At 47.0% G+C, this 22,854-nt stretch overlaps 1 long non-coding RNA gene across 1 annotated transcript; it reads left to right on the forward strand.

The window, feature by feature from the left end:
* Positions 1-19,569: 19,569 nt before the first annotated feature.
* LOC144107045 (uncharacterized) lies at positions 19,570-22,031 on the forward strand. Its single transcript, XR_013309196.1, has 3 exons — positions 19,570-19,700; positions 20,708-20,769; positions 21,915-22,031. It is a non-coding gene; the product is annotated as an uncharacterized LOC144107045 (long non-coding RNA).
* Positions 22,032-22,854: the final 823 nt, after the last annotated feature.

Raw genomic sequence — 22,854 nt, forward strand, 5'->3', positions numbered from 1 at the left:
AGCAAATCGAGGCGTGGGCCACGCGTTCTACGCCGACGATATTACGGTGTGGACGACCCTAGCCGGGTCCGATGCCTGGACGGAGGAAGCCTTGTAGAGGGCGGCAATGACCGTGCACGAGTATGCAAAGTCGTGCGGAGAGTGGCGCTCCCCAGAAAGCAGAGCTGCTCATTATCCAACCGGGAAAGCCCAAGAAGGAGCTGCCGCCGAACGTGATCATCACTATCGACGGAGCGGTCATCAAGCCAACACAGCAGATTAGGATTCTCGGCCTACTACTTTAGAGCGTCAGGAAGGCACACGCCGCCGTCACAAAGATCAAGACTACAGCCGAATGGATGCTTAGTAGGCTTCAGAGGGTGTTACCTAAGTACCTTGACCAGGCGTAATCCGAAAAGGCCTCATTGTTTACCCTTGGGAACAGCGCCGAGCATAATACATTTTCCTTACGCCACCTGCCCGCAGTGAAAAACGAAACATCCAAAAGCGTTGTAGGTAGTACGTTCGTGATTTTTATCTTTTTTTGTTCTGCTTTTGGTGATTTGGTGCTTTTGGAGGACAAGAAACATTAATAACCGCTGAGGTGAGGCCGAGACACAGTATGCCGAAGATGATGCAGCTGAGACAGCCGCGCTGTCTGATGCAGCTGATGCAGCCGAGGATGATGCCGCTGAGGCAGCCGCGCGCCGACTTTCTCTGGCCACCGCGGCTCACAGAAGAATTCAGCATTTTGCTGAAGTGTGTTTTAGCATCGAGAAACGTAAAAATTCGTTAACACTTTCGGGGAGTGCTGCAGTAACAACCCTAGATCAGTTCCCCATCTCAAGCAGCCTTAATGTCATGAAAACTTGATGATGATGGTGCTGATAATGAATGTGATTTCCGCAGGCTGTATGGCTGAAAACTGCGCCGACCGCTATAAAAGAAGCACTTCGTCGTCTCCGGACTGGGTGGCTAACAAAGAAGCGAAATGTGTAGTTGTGACGATTTTTAGGCATTTATTCGAGAATTACAAAGTACCCGATAATGTTACGTGTAATATTGTGGATGAGGCTAACGTAATTGTATGTCCCTCTTTCCGTCGCATCGTGAAGGTTGAACGCCCACAAACTATAAAACCTTTTCTTCGTACCGAACACGGACCTTTACGATCAGGTGCGCTCTGTAGCCCTCGTGATTGTGATGGACAGGGGCACTTCGGGAGGCACCTTAATTTGGAGTACACTTAAGCTTCACTTTAAGCCTATGACGCGTTAGCGTTATAGGGTTCCTAGAGCGGCTTGGATTCCTCTTTGCATATCACATTGCAGACACGGACCGTGTCGAACAACAAATACAAAGCCTCCCTTTAACCAAGTCAAATAAAGTTGCCTCATTGTCTAATTTCCCTCTGCAATGTTGATTACAAACTTTGTGCAAATGTTATTTGCAACCGTCTGCATATAGCTGTCGCTGACTTAATAGGTATGCATCAGGCCTGCGGTAGCAGCGGCCGCAGCATCCAAACCCATATTCTTATTTCATGTTCTGTTTTGGAGACACTATCAGATGAGACCTGACAAGTAGCTTTAATTATAATCTTGAACTCCTTTGCCTTTGTAATATTAACAGCGCAACTATTCCTGTTTTCTTCCTTGCAAAATGTTAATTTAATATTTTAGCCTATGCACATGTCATCTTCATTTTTTGTGACAAAAGTAGTGTGCTTAAGCCATTACATTTGACTGAAAAGTTTCGTGAGGTATCAGGTGCGGCTCTTTATTTAAATCAATCCAAGAAGTTTTGGCTCAGTCTTTGGGGGGTACAGTGCCAAGTCATTTTGGTGGCATAAGCTTTGACTGTGGGACCCTCAGTACCTATGTGTTTCTTTTCACCAGATGCGCAACAGTGGAGCCTACTAGAGATAATCTGGATAATCATGGAGATAATCTTCATGAGGCGACAAACCCAGAGTTTGATGGGTAGGGACCTGTCAGTGATTGCTCGCGCTTAAGTCTGCAACATTTTTTTTTTGTTCAAAAAACTTTCGTATGTGCTAAACGTTCTCCACATTGCTAGGAAGAAAGTGCCGGTGATGCACAGAATATTTGCTGCCTTCGTATGCGTTCCCAATGAGAACCCATGCATCACGCTAACATATTTCTTTCTCAAAACCTTGGTGGAATAGTCCTTGTTCACTTATTCCTGCATAAGATTGTTTCGCGTTTTTTTTTCATTTTGAAATCGGCGAACCTTCCTTTTTTAGTAGCTGTGCTTATCAGGCGTCTCTGCTAATTAGCCTTTTGTGTTCGCACCGACTGGACAAACTCGTGAGGGGCCTTTATAGACATTCCTTAAGGGAGATTCTGACACCTTCAATTTCCTCACTGTGCGCATTTTTTAGTCTACTTGTATATCCTTTCATGAACGCAGATTACTCAGGCATTTGCAGAGTATTTGTGTCCTGTACCGTTGTATCGGAAACCTTTTCTGGAGTTCCTTGACACCCGTGTTTTAAAACGTGTTAGGCGAATGTGCATTAATTCCGGGCTAAAAACAATCTTCTTTAAACTAAACACACGCTGCCTGTGAAGGCATGGCTTCAAGTAAAGGAGATGCTTTCGCCATGGACGGTGAACTGCCACCTGTGCATTGCACCAGAGACAACTGACCATTGTTTTATTCTGTGCATTGATGCTATGTTCTTCTGGGACATATTACAATGTACAATTACGAAGGACATTGACATCACAGCCTACAGTGTTCGTTTTTACCTATGAAGAAAAACTGTGTTGTGCCATATGATCTCATTATTTTGCTGGGACCATTTAGTCTTAGGAAAAGCCGCTTGATGGACCAACACACCGAATCACTACGGTCCCCGAAACCTTTGTTTCGTGAGCAGTGCACTTTGTTTCGTGAGCAGTGCACTTTGGTGGGGCGAGTATTGCTGCCCTGGAAGAGCCGCCAAGCCGGCTCTCCTATCTGGATGCATGTATATGCCCCCAGACTTTTGGTGTTTTAGAAGGTGGGGTCGTGCAGGGTTATTGTGGCCTGATGATTTGTGGCGTAAGCATGCTTAGATTTTTTCTCAGCCCTATTTCCATGAAATAAAGAAAAAAAACTGTCTCATTGGCTTAGGGCCAGCATGTCTGATTTGCGAACCAGGGGTCGCAGGTTCGTTTTCCCTCTAATTACCCCAATTCTTTTTTTTTAATTTTGGAGTCCTACTAGTCATAATGACGCATGAGTAATGTTGCGACCTTATGATCGAATTTATCAAATATTATAATCGTCGGACATGTGGAAAAGTGAGAATCTTCCTTGGTTCTCTCCCTTTCTACCTCTTCCTCCGTTCCCTTTCCCACGTGTAGGGTAGCATACCGGGCGCTGTGACTAGTTAACCTCCCTGCCTTTCCGTTTGTCCTTCTCTGTCTCTCTCTTTCTTTACTCGCTTATCAACCCTGCAGCTTCTCCGTGGCCTTCTCGAACAATCCCGATTTTCTGAACACTCCACCGCCGACTGCCAGGCAGGGTTCTCCGCTAATCGAGCGCCTTAACGCTACTCGATTTAATAGCAGAAAGGAGTCGGTCACAGCGTGCGCATGTTTATCGGAATGTCGAAGCGCGCGGGACAGCCAAGCGGTTGATAAACATAGCCGCCGTAGCAGCGAGCCCACTGATGTAATGTCAGGTGAAGGCCGCGTATTGAAATGAGAGAATAAACCAGTGCCATTCAGAACCACAACACCGCATGACGCATTGAACCGCCGCTGGGCGAGAAGTTCCGTCCTCTAAGAAATCTCCTCCTCGTCGCACCTAGCAACTCGCTGTCAGAAGCGAATAGCGCGGCTGTCGAAACGCTCCCCTCCTGGTACTCGAGGCCGCAGCCCTTGTGTGGTTGCATCCCATGCGCGTAAGGAGGCCTGCAGCCTATCGTTTCTGAGTTATTTTCCCACGAAGAAACTCGCGTTATGTTTTTAAGGAATGCATTTAGTGCTCGTCTCCAGAGTTACTGAGTCCGCTTTTGTCAAAGGAGGAAATGTAGTCAACTGGCTTTCGAAACATGTAACCCGAGAATCTCTGGTTACAATGCGGGGTCTATGAAGGCGCTAAAAAGCAAGACGTAATAGCAAAACGCGTGTATTCAAACTCCATAATCGTTGACTTAGTCTACGTAGTAATCTTACACATATTGTTAACGATCATATAGATCATCATCGTCAGCGTCATCATTGTCAATATCATTACGGAAGGTCACCATAATCTCTGACTGCTCGCCAGAAACACTGGACCCGCTGCTCGTATCATCCGCCACACGTGCTAGCGCAGCGCCTCCTCCTCCTTTCTTCTCATCCTGTCTTCTCCTATCTATATTTTCCTCTTCTGTACAATTTTGACCTTCTTTCTGTGTGTTCTACGCGGCATGACGGTAACATCAGCGTTTACAGGAAAGCATTTTGTATTAATGGGCCGAAAAAAACAAGATAAAACAGGCTGTCTTTGTTGGCTTGTTGCTAAACAAAAATTGTCAATTTTATATGACGTGACATCCTGAATTCCGGTTTCGTTCATATACTTGAGCTGTTTATTGGGAAGAAGTGCTTGTAACAACAGCGGTCAAGAAATTTCATGTTTTCAGGCAAGGAAGATGTAATATAGGACTAACCTTAAACTCGGTTATAATGCGCAACAGGGCCTAATATTTGTTCATAAACTTATATTTTCCAGCACATAGGTTCCTAGGAGATGCCAGCAATGAAAGCATCAAAAGAAAGGCCCTCTACATCGCCGAAAATGCGCATCGCGCTCTAATATTTCTAGTTTTCTAGCCCAGGGCTCTGTGGCTTGAGTGTATTTGGAAAGGGATATATGAATGTTAATGTCGGTTGCTGTTGTTTGACTGCGCTTTTCAATGCCGTGTCCTATTCTGCACTGGATGGCAAGGAATGGAGGGTGTGGAATACTTCTCAGTTTTTATTTAATGCTGTTCTTGCAGTTTACTCCGCACGTGCAGTTTTTGACAGCAATATCAGTGTTTAGCGTATTGAACACCTTGCAGCACGCAAGGAGGAGGAAGAGTTTTCCGACAACTTTCATGCCGCCCGCTTTGCTGTTAATGGACGGGAGGTTGACCGATCCAAGCGGAGTTTTAGTGAGAGTCTGTTGAATTTGGCGGCGATTGGGTGGCTGCGCGCATGGAAGCATTCAAAATAAAAAAAAATTATATATTTTCTTGTTTTCATCCCATCACAGTCAAATGCTCTCGTGTTTTGTTCCAGCGCTAAGCGCTGCGGCCGACGAACACTTTCAGGAACTGAAACTCGGCCAGGTGAGTACCACATTTACCTCTCTCATTGCCTTGATGTGGTGCCGCATGTGTGATCTTTATCAGCGCAGCTTATGTTCATTGCACAAGCAGAACTGCCAGCGCCAGAACAACGGATGTTCAGCCTCGTCTGCAGAATACAGCAACCCGCGCTCACTTTCACCCCCCCCCCCGTACAGCTTTCACGCGCAGTGATATTTGACCACAATCACTTCACAATTGCGCTGCATCGCACCGTGGCCACATAAGCCTGGGTCAATGAGGTGCGGTCCTAGACGCAGTAGCCGCTCAGCCATTTTGGCAGGGACGCGTGTTTTCTCCTGCAGTTGTATATTCCGGCTACTGAAAGTCAGCGCCGAATCTTATTATATTGACACATTTGCTCCGTAGGAAGTGGGAAAAGCAGCAATCTCGATGGTGAATTACACTGGTACTGAAAACACACGCGTTTGCTTGCTGTCAAAAAAGAGCTGTTGTTGTCGTATTAGTCACTTAGAAGACATCACACCAAATGAAGACATCACACCAAACGCGCGCTTTCGCTCTCTCCTTACGGCCTGAGCAGGCGACAAGGGGACGACGCATTTTTTTCTGCACTGCCCCACCGCTGATCTCAGCGAGAGGGCGCAGCGAGCCAACCCTTGCTGCGGGGGCGCCAGGGCCGGTTTTGAGCAGCAAGTCGCCGTGCGCGTGGGCCCATTTCTTCACGTGCTGGGTTTGTCGCTGTGCTTAAACGTGTGAACGGAAGGCTTGCCACGTGGTGCCATCAATACGCCTGCCTCATGCTTCACTCGCCATGCTGATAAGGACACCTTCCCCAGTAAGCTTCTGCGTTAGACTTCTCATGGATACTCGTCTCACGAGGTTGTGAAGTGAAGCTTTGCTCATATATTGGGTGTCTATGGTGTACTGTTGTTTGCCGTTTTGTCAGTCGTGGTCCGGAAAGACTCCCAGTGTGTCGTTTCACCAGTTTCCAGTTGACCAGGAACTGTGCACCCAATGGCAAAAAAAAAACATTTCTCGGGAAAATCTCGTCATTAATGACAAAGCACCCTCGACTACAGTATGCAGCAAGCATTTCTTGACGACTGACTACGTAAGTGATTCTAAAATAAGAAAACTGGTTCCCGGTGTAGTCCCAACCGTATTTAAACGGTATCCTTCTTACCTAGCACACAGTGCGAAGAAAGCACTCAGAACCCTAAACATCAGAGACACTGCTCCTTCCAGGAAGCCAACAAAACGAAAAGCAGAGCCGGAAGATTGCGAGAATGCATTGTTAGAGTCGCCGGAAGGTGAAACCAAGCAGATGGCTACTATATGCACGGAAACAACAGACAACCATGCGCAGCGAGCTAGCCGATACCTTTTAATGACAGCGAGGCTTCGTTCACAGGTAGCGTACTATCGCTCCAAAGTCTGAAAAGTACAGCAGCAACTAGAAGCAGAAAGGAAGGTGGTATCCACATATCGCGACGACAAGCGCTACTCATCTCTTAAAAATATTGCTTCAGGCGCTGAAAAGGGGGAGAAAAAGGCCGTCTTCCTGCTTAACCAAATCGACGGATATCAGAAGAAATTCCTGTCTTATCCCGAAGAAGCAATCAGAGAGTGCGTCATATAGCGATTTCTTTCGCCGAAAGGTTATCATCATGCGCGTACTACTCTGCTGACACTGCCACATAAGTGCACACTTCAGCGCTACGTTGGTCCCAGCTCAACTTGTACTGGAATGAGTAACGCCATGAAAGGAAGGTTAATTCAGGAGGCTTCCCTTCTCAGCCACAAACAGCACATGGTGTCATTAATAATCGATGAAGCAGTAATAAAGCCAAAGTGCATATATGATCGGAAGTCCGACGTGGTTCTTGGGATCAGAGAAAAGCCAGGAAACGGTGCGCCACGTACCAAGAACGAAACGCTTGCCAACAGAGTGCTGTTTTGTGCTCCACGGAGTGGTCAGCTCGTACAAGATACCATGTTCATATTACTTTACAAAGCAACTCAGCGGGAGAGACTTGTATGCGTGGACGAAGGACGTCATCTCTGCAGCTGAGGAATGCGGCTTTGTAGTCATTCGTATCGTTACGAATAACTACTCAGCCAACAGAACGATGTTCAAGCACATGGGGAACGGTTCGTTGTCAACTATAGTGAAGCATCTTCAGGACGATGAAAGAGTAATTTTTTTCAGCTTCGATCCTTGATATGTTTTCAAGAATGTCCGCCGCCAATTTTTGGAACGGGAGCTCACAGACGGCACTGGCGTCATCAGCGGGGCATTTGTGCAGAAACTGTATGAGCACCAGAAGGAAATGACGGTAAATTTGGCCAGAAATCTAACACGAACGCACGTTTATCCGTCGAACCTTGAGAAAATGAACATGCTACGCACCGTGCAGGTGTTTTCGCCCCAAGTCACCGCGGCTCTGGAGCACCTCCAGCAGAAATCGCGAGTCAGTTCCATTCTCTTTGCTTTCAAGGCCGCAACATCTACGATTAAGTTCATGAAAGTGATGAAGAAATGGTTAGACATTCATGATACAACATACAAGGGAAGTGACTGCAAAATGCCCATCTCCAAAGAAGACGATGGCCGACTACTGTGGCTACAAACTGAGTTTTGCCGCTACGTGAAGAATATTGAAGACTGTTCCATCGCCTCTAACGTTGGGAACTTCACAGAGGAAACGTACAGTGCCCTACTTTTCACCACGAAATCCAGTGGAGGTAACTCAATTTCTACTGAGAAGAGGCGTCAACTACGGTCTCACTAAAAGTTCAACAGTGATCCTGTGGAGGCATTGTTCGGAAAATTGCGCTTTATATGTGGAGGTAACGACGCGCTGGACGCAATATCCGTTACAGCAGCTCCAGATCACATTGTAAAGAAAAAGCACTGGCATCGAAAGATGCCACTAATTAAGGTGAAAACGCTGAAGAACCGGCCGCCTCTGTTCCCCAAGATTTATTTGAAGAATTGAAAGCTCTGCGAGCACATCTTCCAGCTCCGGCTGCGTCTGTTGCTTATTCAGGCTTGGTGCACGTAGACGGCTATATTGCCAAACTTATCAGTGATCTTGGGTGTGACGCTTGCATTATGCTTGTGAAGACGAACGAGACTAGCAGCCCCCTTTACAAACTTCTGCATGGCCAGGAGAATGGTGAACTTCACTATCCAAAGCCAGGATTTCTAGCTCTCTTGGAAATTATTTCGACGTCTTTTAAAAGGCGTTCAAGGATCTTCCACGATGGAATATTCTTGAAACCTTACAACTAATTGTTGAGCCACATATTGAAGATTCTCCCCTCCTATGATGCCCGGAAGGTGTTGACAGGAGCCACGCCAAACGCTTAGCAGATCTGATCTCGGAAAAGTTTCTCTCAATTCTTCTCGTCAATTACACAAAGTTGACAGACCAAAATGACAAGCCGTCTGGGTTTATCCACAAACCAACGCGAAAGCATTTCAGGCTCTAAACAGAATCAGTCGGAACTGTCAGTCGCACGACAATGTTGTATAATTTATTACAAACAGTTCTTGTTATTGGTGTAAGTTCTTTTAAGCATGTGAAACGTTGCTTCAAAGAGCAAATGATTTGTCTGATGTATTGTGTTTCGTGCAGTGCGAACAGATTGAACAGATGCGTTTGAACGCATTGGAGCGGCAAATGCTATATTATTGTTAGAATACATTTTTAAGTACCGACAGAGACTTTGCCGGCCTTTGAGATGAAAATAAATGTTTCCTAATCCTGTTTTTTACTGAAATGTCATGCTTCACTTTTACTCGAGTCAGTCCCAAATAATGCAGCCTAGCTATGGGCCATCATTGCATGCCAACTTCAATGTTTTGAGATCCATCTGTTCCAACTTCCAACATAATGTTTGAGAGCAGCTGTTCAGTAACAAGTGCAAGGCCTCGGAACCAGCGCGCGCCGAGGCTGCCTCCAGCGAACATTTCAGCGGCTCCCTTCGAGCGGAGAGGGTTGGCTCGCAGCGGCCCCGGAGAGATGCGGCGATAGGCCGCAACTGCCCCTCTTGCTGAGGCCGTAACAGAGAGCGCGCGCTTCCCTCGAGACCGGCCTTGGCATGATATGCCCTGTGTTATGGAAGTGTGACAACGAATAAGGCTTGCATTTAACTGGCAATGCAAAGGACTGCAGCACTTCATTAGGCAGTATTCTGACCATGTATGGGGTGAATGTTCCCAACAGTATGTTCCCTGTAAAATATGTCCCCACATCTACATAGTCAGAGTTCACAGCGAAAGGTCACATCGAATAAAAGGAAAAATAGCCACAGATTTTATTGCACCTCAAAATTCTAAAAGCACACGCAGGGTACACACCTGCTGTTCAGCATTTGCAGAAACTGAACTCTCTCAGCCAACCATGAGTGTTCCTGTGGAGCTTATAAGCTATCCATGTATGTCCGAATATATTAATGAAAGAATTAGTTTTGACCACATTTTTTTTAGATAAGCGCTGTCTCGGTAGCCTTGCTCGTTACGTAGTTTTCACTCTGCGAGGTATCGCTCGCGCATACCGTCTGTAGTCTCTTAGGGTCACAGCACAGTAAAGAGGTATTTTTCCTACCTGCCCATGTGAAGCACAGGGTTACAAAGTAGAACCAGAGTAAACGAGCCGCAACGTGACCGTGTTTCAAGTAGCTGGCTCCGTATACTTCTTGTAGACAGAGGTTTTGTTTATGCCAGAGGCAGTTTGTCTCAAACCAGTATTGTGAATCTGGGGAAAATAAACCATTCTTGCCGGAAGAAATAAATCCTTCAATGAAAGAAAGGAGATTAACACCTCGTCATCATATTGTAGGTTACTTTCAGTGTTTGATGTAAGAACACGCCATAAAAAATTGCCAGTGGTTTAACTTTTATAAACGTGGTTGATTAGACGCTTCAAACGCTTGCCAGGCGTTTCAAGCACACTGTCAGCCGCGTTCTCATCCATGTCGAGCGGCGTAGCCTCCTTAAGCGAACGCCGAGTCGCGGGCATAATCACATGACCACATCTGGCAAAGCGGCGCTGGGCTCACCGCGGTCGGAGCAGTGGCGCGGCGGCTGAAGCTGCTGAGAGTCACGTGCTCTGACGTCACAGCCACACCTCCGGCGCTGCTCCTGCTGAAGTTCGAAATGCAACACCCGATGGCCTTGGCGAAATATGGCGTAGTAGAGCTCTCGCTTCAAAAGTGGCCGCTATGCAACTCTTGATGCTCTTATGCAACACAGTTGCATCGAACTCACATGTGGAACTTCTGCCAGATCCTCGCTCAATTCTTCGCACGTGGCCGTTAATATCGCCGCGGCTAGCGTTTGCTTAAATCTACTTCGCGCACTATAGGTGCTCGAACTATCACAAGACTAGGCCTGTTCTTCGACCAGGCCTCCAGAGCTCGTGTGAACATTTTTAAATCGGTAGCATTAAGGTTCTCTTTGTACTCAACATCAGACACCGTCGACGTCGGCATTGTAAACAAAAAAAAGGTATTCGGTGAAGCAGACACAGATGGACCACCTAGGTCACGTGAGCGCATGGCGTCATCACAACCAGCCTACTGGCTTGTGAGCAAACTGACCACCATTTCAACTCGCAGCTGAATTAAAACATCGGTCGTAAGCGGCACCTCGGGAACAACAACCTGTGTCGCACAAGCCCCACCGGTGGCAGCTCCCAGCACAGCAAACCACTGGTGCACAGCTGCGCCAAGTGTGGCATGTGGACTCCCAGGGGTCTATGAATGTGGAGTCGACAATTAGTAATTCAGCATTAATGGGCACTAACTAATTAACGCATCGTGTAATACCCTTAAAGCGGAGCTTATGTGTCCCCTCCATTTTTTGCTCGTTGTCTCAACCTCAAACGGTAATGCATGATTTCCTTCCTGATATTCGAAGGTGGCCTGGTAAATTGCAACGCGGTTCAACAAACCTGAAAGAGTACTGAAGAGCTGCATACTGCAGTACTGCACACTGCAGAAAACTTCAAACTTTTATTGTTTTGGGGAGAAATACTCTAGAACAAACAAATAGCGTGAGGCGAAATAAAAGAATGGAAAGAGTAGCCCCAGCCTCCCCTATTTCGTACAACAGCCTCGATTCAATTTTAATACACAAGAGGTCCAAGGGCAATTGTAATTTTGGCCACCCGAAGATGGAAAAATAGAGGAGGGTGAGGTCTACTGAAGCGACCCAGAGCTGGCAGAGCGGGTCCGGTGAACTCCCCTGATCTACCCTAAGAAGTAGCAAGAAAGGATGCGATACGGAAATAGGATAGAGGGATGGGGCTATGAGACTTAGGAGGGAATGGGGACCGTGAAATGTTTTACGTATTTCTGATTCCTTTGAGCCCCTTTCCAGGCATGCGCAGAAGGCGAGTGCTCAAACTTCAACCAATAGCGCTGCCCTCGGCCTGCAAGCGTACTTGAATGCCATAGTGAACGTTCCCGAGTTTTCCGACCGTTCAAGGCAGGGTAATCTAACGGGGGCTTGACTGAAATCTCCTCCCCCAAGCCAGGTTTCGGAAGCCTGACCTTCCAACTTTACTAAGATGACAATTTTCGCCCGGTAGTTCGGTGTTTCAGCTATCACTCCAAGGTAATCGCTTGCAGTGGGAATCCTTTCACGGTTTTTGAATGGCGTCGCACCATCGACCATCACACCATGACATAGTCTGTGAAACTCCTGCCTCCAAGCTGCAACAGCTTAGAGCTCAAACCTCGCGCTACCACAAGGTCTTTTTGCCTGGGCGTTCACAAGGCTCGGTATCGTTGTGCGATTTCGCCAGGTCTACTAACATTTATTGGTATTGACCACCGGGCTTTCTCCAGCTCCGGGGATTACTGGCCTCCCGATTGGGCTGATAACTCTGTCACTTTTCCCATCTTCGGGCATAAAGGGGACTTCCCCAAAACCCAGGCTTGGCTCACCTAGGTCCATGCCCCCACGTGGCACCGAGCTCTTCAGAATCGAAAACCAACGCGTCCGCGGTTGGTGGTGAGCCCTTCGTACCGCGAGGAAGGCCATGCGGCTTAATTTGGCGTATTCAGTTTCAAGACGCCGCTCTGCTTTTGAGACGGATTCCACGTGCCCAGCCCGTAACCCTTCGGACCTGTCCCCGCACAGGGGCTACGGGCGTCGTCAGGACGACAATGTCATGGAGAGGCCACTGCACCCTCTCCTGGGGACTTGCAACAGTACAGATTGTTACCCGGCAGTCCCAGTCTAACCACTGGCGTTGCACCACTACAAAACCTAGTAGTAGAAACTACACCGGCAGACTTCTGATGGTGAAGAATGCCCCGAGAAAGAAGCACAGTCAAACCTCCCTCCCCTCAGTGCCCCACAACAAAATTTATTTTTGGACTAAGAACGAAATTTAAAAGAGTCCTCGCCTCGGCCACTGGTTATAACAGACATAGTTTCCTAGAACATAAATAATAGTGAGGCATAAAAAAGAATAAAAATATAGAGCCTCTGCCTGGGCCACAAGTGTAACAGGCACTAGCATGCCACGCTGTGAGCATTCACCTTTCAGCGATGAGTATTCTGGCTCTCTTGAAGCAAAACCTATCAAAATTGTTTCCCGCCGCTCCGTAAAACTGCATTATTTTCAGGTATTTCCAGCCACTATGGAGAACAGGTGCCATATCCCGATGATGAATTCCGCGTCGTCGCTTCCAAACCCATGGGCAGCTCCAAGATGCAGAGGGCCTCGTCAACTTCAAGAGCCAGCCTTGAGAGGAAACTGGCAGGACGTGAAATGTGAGTTTAGATGCCATATCGTCACTGATTTCGAACAGATGCGCGTATTGTGAATGATATAATCTCTTTAAGACCGCGGCTATTGCGTAAATAAAGAACTTGCCCGCTCGGTTTGTGTAGCATCGAGCTAGGCCAACCAGGACCTCATTCCCTACCAAGCCCGAGGATGCGGGGGTGCAAGTTATCTTTGATAGATGTATTTGACTCGGGGTTGCCCGTGACTAGCAGGAGCAATCTTTATTGTGCTTGCAAGTACCAGCCTTCAAGCCGCCTGTCATTCGGTAACGGTGTTGCAGAACCGGCCGGTAGCATTCCCGTACTGTAGAGCCAGCGATATCGCAGCCACTTCTTCCTCCAGTATAGTGCAGTTCTGTATGGAAGGGGTGACGATTTCCTGGTAGTTGGGTTTTTCTACGGTAGCTACAGCTGTGTTCTCTCGTAAAGAGGGATATAGGACTTCGTCTACGTAGACTGCCCGACAGCTCTTCCCTGTGATTCATGGTATGTAATGCATTATGGCTGTTGTTCGGTCTTCATGGGAGTAGGCGGGCATGTTCTTGGGTATTGTAGCTGCGTCTATGTGAGCTCTATTTGTGAGGGGAATGATGGTTGTAGATGACTCTATATAAGTCGGCCGGGTATCCGACTCTTCGTACGATTTGTCTGTCTGTTTCTTTTGTGACCAGGCATTCTCTTTTGGATAGGAGAACGGCTTCTTTAATTTCTTCAAAAGTATTGTGGACACCCAACGCTTCGAGTTTATTGGTGGCGGTGTACGGTGGGAGGCCTAGCACATTCTTGATTGCTGAACGGAATATGGCGTCGATTACCTTGCGTTCCCCTATGAGGTGCGGTAAGTTGGGGAGGTTGCACGAAACTCTGCTGATGGTCAGCGCTTGTACGGGTCGCATAGTGTCCTCTTTCCGCATTCCCTTCCATGTTTTTGCTACGCGGCCGATCATTCTCGATACTTCGGTGGTTGATTTAATCAGAACTTTAATGGCGTTTACTCCTCTGCGGTCGGACTGAAGCCAGATTCTGATGATTCTGATTACTGGGACTTCTCTGATTTCTGCCCCTGGAACTAAAATTTGGATTGGTTCTTGGGTGCGGTCATTGTATTCTTTCATGCGGATCCCTTCGAACTTCTGTGGAGAGCACTAGCGCAGTATTGCGTGGCGATATGCTCTACGCAGCCGGCGGCTTGTTCGAGGGATTGTTCTTGTCGACGCAGGGATGTCGTCGGCACATAGGGTGAATGCAATGTTTTGTATAGACTATAATGCCCTGGCGACCGCTTTCATGATGATGTTGAATAGGAGGGGTGACATCATCGAGCCTTGAGGAGTGCCTGTGTCTGGCATGGCACGTGGATCCGGTGTTTTCTCAAATGCTCGCTGTGATGGCAGATGTAAACAATTTTTTCTGTTCTGTGCCCTCCCTTCCTGGATGCGGCAAAGATGTCTGCAGCATCATGTGAAGAAGTAGTTCACAGCGACTCCTAATCACACAGTGTTGATGATGCGATAGCGTTAGATGATGCCTACCAGCAGTGGCGCAATTTCCAGTGTGGGGACGTCACTTCTGTCCAACCAATGCCAATATCTGGCCAGGTGACACCACTTTCACCCAGCCAACGAACTTCAATACTGAAGACGCATTTTTTTGGATTGGGCTTCTAATGTCATCGAATTAAAATTACCACAGGAAGGCACGCTTTGAAAACTAACGAATTCCACCCTAACGTCCGAGATATAGAAATGACAGATCAGGCTCCCCAAACTTGCAACTACCTCGACCGAACAGAGGGTGGTGCGCTTGACGCGTGCATAACACGAAGGACCGAAGTTTCTAATTAGAGCTCATAAATGCAAGGACGTGTTTTGTGCAAAGCAGCTTCGTGTATCCATCTCACATTTAGAATTGGCGTCTGTGGTTTTCGCCACACCTTATTGATGTCCTCATGCATTTCGTCCAAGGTGTTGCCAGCGGAGAAGATGAACCCATGGTTGTCGAGCTCAACCAGGTGAGGAAAACATTCCGTCTTCACTCTCTTTTACCTTGAAGTGCGTTGCATGGTCAAACCTGATGGTCTTCGCTGGTGTTTAAAGCTTAATAAATTTTCTTTTATATTAGTTTTATTGGGCTTTAACGTCTCAAGGAGACTGAGGAATTGAGAGACACCATATTGAAGCACTCCAGAAATTTCTACCACCTGGGATTCTTTACTTGCGCTGACATCGCACAGTACACGGGCATCTACAATTTCACCTTCCACTAAATTCGACCACCGCGGCCTGGATCGAACCCACGTGTTTCGGGCCGTCCGCCGATACGCTATATCTACTGAGCCACCGTGGCGCTCGCTTACAAAATTGTGTGGGTCAAACCCATTCCATCAGGTCTGAAGACGTCCAGTTTGAACTTCCTGATCAATGTCCAAGAGTCATGCTTCAATATGTTGCACCACAACTTCGGCGGATGGGCGTTTTGAGCTCCAACATCTTCTTTAGGGCGATAAGCTCGCCATGACAGGATCCCGGGGTCTTTCGTTAGCCTTCTGCTACCGTAGCGAATGTGTCGCAGCGACTTATCCAATGCCAAGTGTTTGCTGCTGCGCCTTCACATTCTGCTCGCGAATATTCAATGCCTTTAGCCTCTTTTGGGTCGTCTGTGTGACAGGTGAGGCAGCGACCATCTTCAGAGAAACCGGCGTTCCGGCCTGCGTATTTGTGTTGACGTAAACTCGTGAAAAAATTAAACGTGCCGGTCGACACTGCGGACGACAGAAGAGACGACGCAAACTACCAGATGTTCGTGGGTAAACTAACTGATGTAAAAAATGGCTTTGTTAGCTACAGAGATCACTTCTAAACGGTCATGCCGGCAATTTTGGCGGTCGGCATGAAACGAGCACGATAAATTATTAACTGGCGCTGTTATAGAAAATTTGCTCGTTATTTTTATGTTTTCCGTGTAATGGTTAACTGTAATTAGCATGGCTTAGTGCGGCCTCGGTGCATCTCTCTTCGGTAGAGACTCGCGGATATCCGAAGTATTCAGACAGCTGATGAGATTACCTTGTTTTTGAGTCCATGAGCGAGTCAAGTCGTACATCTTCAAAATGATTCTAGACAATTGGATATCGCTCTTAAGTTTTCGTGTAGTTTTCGAACATTTGGCACCAAGTTCGGACAGAGACGCCGCAGATTAATTTTTTTCCGATGACAGTTTATATATATATATATATATATATATATATATATATATATATATATATATATATATATATATATATATATATATATATATATATATATATCCAGCAAATCTAGACAAAAGCGCATTTGGGCAGAATATCGTTTATGATCGCATTTTTGTCTTTTATATAATGTAAGAGTTCATTATAACAATCAGTATATCCGCATGTCACCTGACCGCAGGAGGCTCAGAGCGAACGCCCGCCTGCGCCCGAATATATCCTTCTGGAACAATGGGAGGCTCATGGAAGCGGCGGTCCGTATTTGCCCGAACAGCCGGCATTATGGGAAGAGCAGGGAGGCGAAGAACGTAAGTTTACGATTCGCGATTCACACAAGACTGTAACACAGGCTTGCATGGATGAGCGCGCATAGTTATTGATGCCGCAGTAATGAAAACAAAAAATATGCAAAGGCCTCTATAGCAGATTGCCTCGCTAATATGTAATACGTAATAAGGAAGTCATGTTCATTCTTTCTACTTACGCTTCAGCTGTGGAAACTGATGAAGGATGCCGTCTGTGACGTAATCACGTCGGAAGGAATTCCCTCCCCATGTAGCGGCGACCGCGCATCACCTGACCGACGTTCCTAACCGTTGCCCCGATGAAAGACACACTTTAGTAGTGTGGTCGGGGTCGGGGGGGCGGGATACCCGCTTCTCTCTGCAAAGCGACGAAATGTTCCTTTCAGCATTGAGAACGATCTTCGTACGTGGCTAGAACGTTGTGATATCGACGGCAGGGGTTTACGGGGTGCACGTGTTTTAAAAAAATAATCACATTTTTGTAGAAACAATTGCCACTCATTCCGCTCGCATCAGCGGATGGAGCTTCTACCATCGGCCACAAAAAGTATCTGGTTACGGGTTATGGTTATGCGGCAAAAAATTATTTGGATCTAGCGACGTACGCTAATCGCGTGAAACGTCTGAATCTGCCTGGAAACGATCACGCGTCATTAGATAATACTGGGCAGCAGCGTCGTGCGGCGGCGCAACAGTAATCTTGTAGCGAGAGCTATACTACGCTACCAAGTCGAGCATTTCGCCATAATCAGGGGAGGCCGTCAGTGCGCATTAGCGAAACTGGAGAGGAGCAGGAAGAGCGTGGCGCATTAAGTCAGAGTTCGCCGCCGCCGCTGCGCGAGAAGCCGCGCCCGCCCCACTAGGACCGCTGGCGCCGCGCGTGAATGCGCATGCGCGGCAAGCGTAGCAGGGCAGCTGGTGTGAGGCGCATCACGTCAGAGCTCGGCCGCCACCAAGGTCGCACGTGGGGCCGTGTGGATGCGGCTTTGTGCATAAAAGCTGAGGTGATACGACTCGGTGTGGTGATTTCTAATCAGAACAAGATTCCCTTAGTCGATACATAAAATAGAAGTTTGCTTTTAAATAAGCTTGCGATCCTCGCATTCCGACTACACAGTGAGGAACTACCATCGACCTTGTGTACCTGAGAGAAACCAACCATTCTAAATATTGTGTTAGGCAGCATTGAGACAACTGCGTGTTACTTTACCGATCAAAGGCAGTGTTTATATTTGGCAAAACAATAAATAAATAAACACTGTGTTTTACCGAATACTTATTTATTCCTTAACATTACAATCACAACAACAAGCTAGACAACATGCGTACCCAGGGGGTAACTGCAGCTCTGGCTATGTATATCGTGGCATAGCTGTGATAAGTCACTGCTATATTTTTTTCTGGGCACATGCATGCCGAAAACTCTTGTGGCCGACGGTATACGTACACCTTTCTCAAAAGCATAATTTTCCTCACACACGCATCCTGCAGATTTTCACTGTATATAGTGAATTTTGGGATTTTCAAGCTGCATGTTTATTTTCCGCTGCTTCATTGATACAATATTGTGATTTTAACAGTATTTTTTAGAGAGATCTGGCACTTTTAACGCCACGATGAGTAATCAACAAAGCGGCGACCCTTGCGATCTTTAAGCATAAACAATATGCCTGAAATCTTTTTTTTCAGCTTACGACAGACGAGGAATATTTGCGCGTGCTGCCACAGCATTGGACGACGTGATGAGGAAGGTAAGTGAAGCAAATATGGACGTTTACGATACTCTTCTTGGAGCGCTTTGACAGGTGGTCTCCACTTCTAAAAGGCGCAATCGCGGCCCAGAATGAACTGACCAAGAAGTAGGGCACTGGCAACGCATGGCGGATGACAGCATTGGATAATTGAAGGAGTATATGCACCCTTATATCAATCCGAGGGCATTAGTGTTTAGGTAAGGAGCGGGATCCGCCATAGATGTCATTAAATTCGTTGTGTAGCCGAGATAGGTCACGTGACCTTGCGACGTTATCGCAACGGGCCCAACACGTTGATAGCACAGCTATCGGCACCTAGCAGTCCGAATATGCTGGTTGGTGCACCGACAATTTAAAAAAAACTGACGCAATTACGCACAGATGTTGCAGCAGAAACTGTGGCAAATGCGCAATTTAATCATATCGCATTCCACTTTAAAGGTGGCTTCAGCGCCCGCATACTTTTTTCTTACCCCTATTCTAAATGGCAAAAGTGTCTCTGCAATTACTGAATGTAGGTCTCCTCGCAGAATTCGATAATACTATATTGCGGATTCGTCGCTGCTATGCTTGACTGCAAGAAATTCACCACTGACAAGCGCAGCAAAATGTTTCCTATCGGAACCTTTAGCGCGGTGAGAATCGAATGATGGCTGCGAGATGGATGACATCTCAAAACCACGAAGAGAGACGGCACAAATGCATGTGCCTTGTTCTTTGAAGGATTTGCACTATGAAATCAAATGTGAATTACCCACTAACCTGAATCATAACCCTTCTCTGTAACACGTAGAACCTCTGCGCATCACGCTACACGTACGAAACGGTTTCTGAAGCAGGGCAAATCATTTTATATCCCAGATCTCGGTTCACCTTGAGGCAGAGGCTGCAACTTTGCCAGAAAAACTGTGCGAAGGCGGCGGGACGAAAAGCAGCACAAAGACGGACGCACCTCTCACTCCTTGTACCATCGTCTTCACGCAGTTTTTTAGAAATCACTATGAAACCAGCAGCCCAACATGATGTCTAACAGCAAATTTTAAACCACGCTGCCCCGTAAACCTACAGCTACCAGTTATCGCCTTCTCTGGTTTCTTGAAAGAAAACATTACTTCTCGCCACTCTCTGCATGCGCGTCTAACGTAGGCAAAAGACGCCTTTCGGGAGAATCACAGAGGAAGCCCTCCTTCGAGTTCCCCCGATGCGCTTCGGGACCACTGGGAGGCTCTTGTGAGCAGTGGTCAGGACCTGCCCGAAGAGCCATCCTCTCGGGAAGAGCAGCACGACGAAAACCGTAAGTGTGCGATTCGCGATTGACATGAGACTTGAACAGAGGCCTGCATGGAGGAGTAGATATAGTTATTCATTCCTCAGTAATTAGAAGAAAGATTGTGCAAATGCCGCTAGCTGCTTACTTCGCTCCTCTCTGATACGTAATGAGGAACCAGTATTCGTTCTTTTCACGCACGCCTTTGCTGATGAAGGGGTAAAGGATATCCCTTGTGACGTACTCACATTGGAGGGATTTCCGTCGCGCTGCAGCGGCGACCGCACATCACGTAACAGACGTTCCTCAACACACTTTAATGGTGTGGACGGGGACGGGGCGATGCTCGTATTTCTCTGCAAAGGGACAGAAGCCAGATTTCAGTATGAAGAATGTTCCTCGTGCGTAGCTTGAACATTTTGATATCGGTGGCAGACGTTTAAGGGATGCAGGCATCTCTTCGAAAAAAACTATTTTTTGCATGCCTTGTATCTTCTTCAGCTCGTATCAGCGGATGTACCAAGTACTATTGGCAACAAAAGGTTGCATGTTACGGGTTGCGGCTATACGGGAAAATTTATTTGTGTCTAGCGATGTACGCTAATCACATAAAATGTATGAATGTGTGTGGAAACGATCACGCGTTCTTAGGTGATACTGGACGGCTCAGTCGTGAGGTGGCGCAACATTAACTTTTTTTACCCGAGCACACACATGCTGAAAACGCTTGAAGCCGACAGTATTCCCACACTTTTCCCTACTATTTCACTCATGTCTTTTGGTCACGCGCCTTCACCAAAGTATTCTTTTCCTCGCAACCGCATCCTGTTAAATTTTGCTGTCTGAAGTGAATTTCGGGGTTTTAGAGCTGCATATTTATTCGGCGCCGCTTCAGTAATGCAATAGTGTGATTTTAACACAAATTTTTGGAGATATCTGGCCTTTCTAGTGCCACGATAAGCCATTCACCAACACAGCTGCTACGCTTGTGACCTTTATCCATCTAAAAATACGCCTGAAATCCTGTCTTCCAGCTATCGACGGAAGCGGAACGTTTGCGCGTGTTTACTCAGCATTGGGAGAAGCGGAGAGGGAGGTAAGTGAAGCATGCACCGATGTTTCCCATACCTTTCTCGGGGCACTTTAGCAGGTGTTCTCTAATTATAAAAGGCGCAGTCGGGGCCCAGGATGAACTAACCAAGCAGAAAAGCACTGGCACTGTATGGCCGATGATGGCATTCCTTAACTAAAAGAGTATATGCTGCCAAATATCAATGCGATTGTATTAGTATTCACGTAAGGAGCAGAATCCGCCATAGATGTCATAAAATTTGGTGTTTAGCCAAGAGAGACTTTGTGACGTCGTCGCAACTTGCCCACCACGTTGTCAGCACAGCTATCTGCACCTAGCAGTCCGAACATGGCAGTTGGTGCACCGTGAATTTCAACCAAACTGACCTAAACACGCGCCAAAATTGCAGCAAAAACTGTGGAAAATCTGAGATCTAATATTATCGCTATCAACTTTAAAGGTGGCTTAAGCGTCCCCTTAGTTTCATTGTTCCCCCTATTTTTGCTCGCAAAACTGTATTTGCAATTACTCAATATAGGTCTCCTCCCAGAATTGAATAATGCGATATTGCGGATTCGTCACTCATATGCCTGACTGCAAGGAATTCACCACTGACGAGCGCAGCGAAATGTTTCCTTTTGGGACCATTAGCGCGGTGAGAATTGAAAGACGGCTGGGAGATGCCTGACATCGCGAAACAACACAGGGAGAGGACACAAATGCTTGTATCTTGTTCCTTCATGGTTTTGCTCTATAGAACCTCATCTGAATAACCCACTAGCCCGAACCATAACCATTCTATGTTACCCGTACAAGCTCTGGGCAACACCCTACATGTACGAAGCGGTTTCTGAAGCAGGGCAAACAATTTAGCTTCTTGGAACTTGATTCACCTTGATGCAGAGGCTTCAACTTTGTTTGCCAAATAAAGTGTGCGAAGACGGTGGGAGGAAAATAGGCACAAATACGGACAAAGCCCTCTCTTTTTGTCCGATCTTCTTCGTACAGTTTTTTTGCCAATAACTATGAACTGACAAGCCCAACATCTTCTAACAGCAACTTTTAAACCTCGCTGCCCCGTAAGCGTACAGCTACCAGCGATCGCCTTCCCTGGTCACTTGAAAGCAAACATTACTTCTTGCCGCTTTCTGCATGCCCGCCTAACGTAGGCAATCGACGCCTTTCGGGAGACTCACAGAGAAAGCCCTCCTTCGAGTTCCCCCGATGCGCTTCCGGACCACTGGGAGGCTCTTGAGAGCGGCGGTCAGAACCTGCCCGAAGAGCCATCCTCTCGGGAAGAGCAGCACGACGAAAACCGTGAGTGTTCGATTGCCGACTTACATGAGACTTGAACTGGGGCCTGCATGGAGGAGTGGATATAGTTATTGATACCGCAGTAATTAGAAGGAATATGCAAAGGCCTCTAGCTGCTTACTTCGCTCATCTATGATACGTAATGAGGAACAGGAATTCGTTCTTTTCGCGCCCGCCTTTGCTAAGGAAGGGGTAAGGGATGTCCCTTGTGACATACTCACATTGAAGGGAATTCCTTTCCTCTGCAGCGGCGACCGCATATCAAGTCACCGACGTTCCTGACACACTTTATAGGTGTGGGCGGGGTTGGGGACGGGATGCTCGTTTTTATCTGCAAAACGACTAAAGGTTGCTTTCAGTATAAAGAATATTTTTGCTACGTGGCTAGAAGTTTTTGATATCGGCGGCAGACGCTTATGGGGTGCATGTATCTGTTCTAAAAAAACACTATTTTTGTAGCATGCCTTGTCGGTCATTCGGCTTGTATTAGCACGTCGAGCTTGCACTATCTGCCACAAAAGTTTGCAGGTTACGCGTTGCGGCTATGCGGGGAAACTTTATTTGGATCTAGTGACGTACGCTAAACGCGTGAATTGGCTGAAAGCGTGTGGAAACGCGTTATTAACTCATCACGCATTATTAACTGATACTGGACGGTTGTGTCACGAGGTGGTGCAACAGTATTTTTTTTCTGAGAACCCGCATGCAGGAAACTTTTGAGGCCGGCAGTATATACGTTTCCCCGCAACTTTAGTCATGTGTTTAGTCACGCGCCTTCACCAAAGTTTTTCTCCT

The sequence above is a fragment of the Amblyomma americanum genome, chromosome 10 (assembly GCF_052857255.1).
Source record: "Amblyomma americanum isolate KBUSLIRL-KWMA chromosome 10, ASM5285725v1, whole genome shotgun sequence".
NCBI classification, from domain to species: domain Eukaryota; kingdom Metazoa; phylum Arthropoda; class Arachnida; order Ixodida; family Ixodidae; genus Amblyomma; species Amblyomma americanum.